The sequence below is a fragment of the Engraulis encrasicolus genome, chromosome 15, assembly GCF_034702125.1.
Source record: "Engraulis encrasicolus isolate BLACKSEA-1 chromosome 15, IST_EnEncr_1.0, whole genome shotgun sequence".
NCBI classification, from domain to species: Eukaryota; Metazoa; Chordata; class Actinopteri; order Clupeiformes; family Engraulidae; genus Engraulis; species Engraulis encrasicolus.
In genome coordinates, this window is record NC_085871.1 from 36056742 (window position 1) to 36059241 (window position 2500).

The 2500-nt window shown below is 50.7% G+C and overlaps 1 protein-coding gene across 1 annotated transcript in view; it reads left to right on the forward strand.

The window, feature by feature from the left end:
- Positions 1-2500, forward strand: part of plxna4 (plexin A4) — a 512494-nt gene that overhangs the window by 462488 nt on the left and 47506 nt on the right. The gene's annotated exons all lie outside the window — the stretch shown is intronic.

A 2500-nucleotide genomic window follows, 5' to 3' on the forward strand; every position in this document is an offset into this window, starting at 1 on the left:
TCACTGAGCAGCAGCGAAAACAGAGGAAGAAGAGGGAAGTGGGGGGCAGAGATCTGAGGAGGGTGGATGTGTAACAGTAACGGCCAGGGCTGGATTAGGATGGCCTGGGGCCCCTAGGCTACAGGTTGCTTTGGGCCCCCCCAAAAGGCGTATTTCGTAACAAACGCACATGCACAGTGTCATGATTGCAAGCTAGGAATTTAAGATAGCATGCCTACCAACTGTACTCAACACAACAGATTAATTCAATATCATAATTCTGCAATTTGTTCACTTTTATCATATCAGGGGCGCCTCCTGGCAGGTGGTGGGGGGGGCCCTAGGCTGTAGCCATATCTAGCCTGTGCATTAATCCGACCCTGGTAACGGTCCTCCATGTTGAGTGGCCCTGGCGGTCTCTAAAAGCCTCTGTCTCTCTCTGACTGGAGGAGTGATGAGACTAAAGGGTCAGGAAATCGCTGATGGCCCATTTAAACGCAACAGCAGAGAAGCACACACACTGCTATTCCGCACGTCAGCGTCCGCCCATCTCGTCGGCCATTTGGCTGTCGGGTTCCTCCGAGGCGGAGTAAACAACAACAACCTGCTCGCTCTTCTCAAGTGTCACGCTGGGCAGAAACGGAGAGATGATGGAAGGGAAAGAGGGTTAAAGAGAGGGGCTCAGCAGAGGAGAGAAAGAGAAAGAGTCTTTACCTCTCCTCACATGAAGGGGGGTAGGGTAAGAGAGAGAGAAAGTCTCTACCTCTTCTCTACTGTCGCCTCCTCCTCCCGTCACCTCTCCTCCTTCACCTCTCATTCCTCGTCCTCTCTTCCTTCACCTCCCTCCTCTGCTACTTGTCCTCCTCTTCTCCTCCTCTTCTCCTCCTCCTGTTCCTCTCTTCTTCCTCCTCCTCTATTCCTCCACCACTCCACTGCGTCTTCTCTCTGCAGTTTGCAGTAGGAGCGGCAGGTTCAACGCCCTCCCCGTGACCAAGCAGGTGGCCGCTTGCTCCTCTTACTGACAGGCAGGCAGGGCCGCTGACAGCTTTTGCCTGGCCCAGGGCAAAGTCATCTGAATGGAATGAATCATCAAATATAAACAGTATACCATGTAATGAGAATCAAAATCTGGGCCCCCTGTCTCCCTGGGCCCTGGTCAACTGACCCCTTGGTTTGCCCCCCCTAGTCATCTTCCCTGACAGGCAGGCAGGCAAGTGGAAGAGTGTGGATGAGTGGGAAGAAAAAAATGAAAGGAGACGAGAGGAGTGTAGAGGAGAGAGATGTGGCTAAAATGGAGGCATGCAGAAGAGGTGGATGAGAGGAGAGGAGAGGAGAGGAGAGAGATATAATGTATATGGCTAAAGCTAGATTTATGCTTCGGACGCATAGAATCTGCGTCCGTCCGTTTTCTGTCTATGCGAGTCCACGCCCCCCTCTCAGAGGCTCTGCGCCCGTCGTCGAGCGCCTCGAAAAAATTCTAACTATCCGTCGGACGGACGCGGAGTACGCAGACAAAAAGGCGCTATGATTGGTCGTCTCGCTACTTCCTTGTTCTGTTCTTCTGGCAGCGCAATGCCAGTAGTTTGCGAGAGCAGAGCTGTATTCTGTTAAAAACTTTATTAATGCCTTGTGTGTAAATGTGTGTAAATACACGAAGCTACAAGCTAAGTAACAAACAATGCATCAGTTGAACACTTGTGGCACAATGCCTGCGGTTTTACTACCGTTCCTCCACCGAATGTAAACACACATCGGCAGAATCAACTGTCTTTACATGCTTGCATTTTCTGCTGGTGAAAACAGACTGGGTATGTCAAATAATGATACCAGTGCATTGCCTTTGCAATTTGTGTGAAAATACCTAGCTAACCGGGATAGAAAGCAACATTGCTTAATAATGACCGCAGTGCTTTCAATGTAGTGAAAGTAGCCTAATCGCGCAATTTCAAATGTGGCTCGCGACGAGACCTCGGACCTCGCAGAACTCGCAGATGCATGAATACAATGTTGGTTCGTGGCCACTCCCACGCGAGTTTTGACGAGCGCAGTTGCAGAAGTCTAATCTGACCTTAAGATGGATGCATACAGAGGAGAGGGTAGAAGATGGAATTTTTGAATGGAACATTTCAGGGTGTTGAGAGGAGGGTGGATGAAAGAAGGACAGGAGAGGTGGGTAGGGGTGTGGAGAAAAGAAAAAAATGGAGGAGAGGAGGAGAGGAGAAGTATGGCGCAATGGTATGGGTGGGTGGAATGGGAAGGAGAGGGTGGATGGAGTAGGTGTAGGGCGCAGAGGGGGATGGGTAGGTGTTGTAATGATATTATGGATAGGGACTCTGCAGTGGAGTAGAGTATGGATAGAGGGTGGAGGACAAGATGAGAGGAGAAAAGGGTGGGGGTGGGGGGGGGGGGGCTAGCAAAGATCAGGGGTGGGCAATTATTTTGGCCCAAGGGCCACATTGGGAGTAGAGTATTGACTGAAGGGCTGAAGGGACTGAAGATGTTGCAAGCAACTTGCCCATGT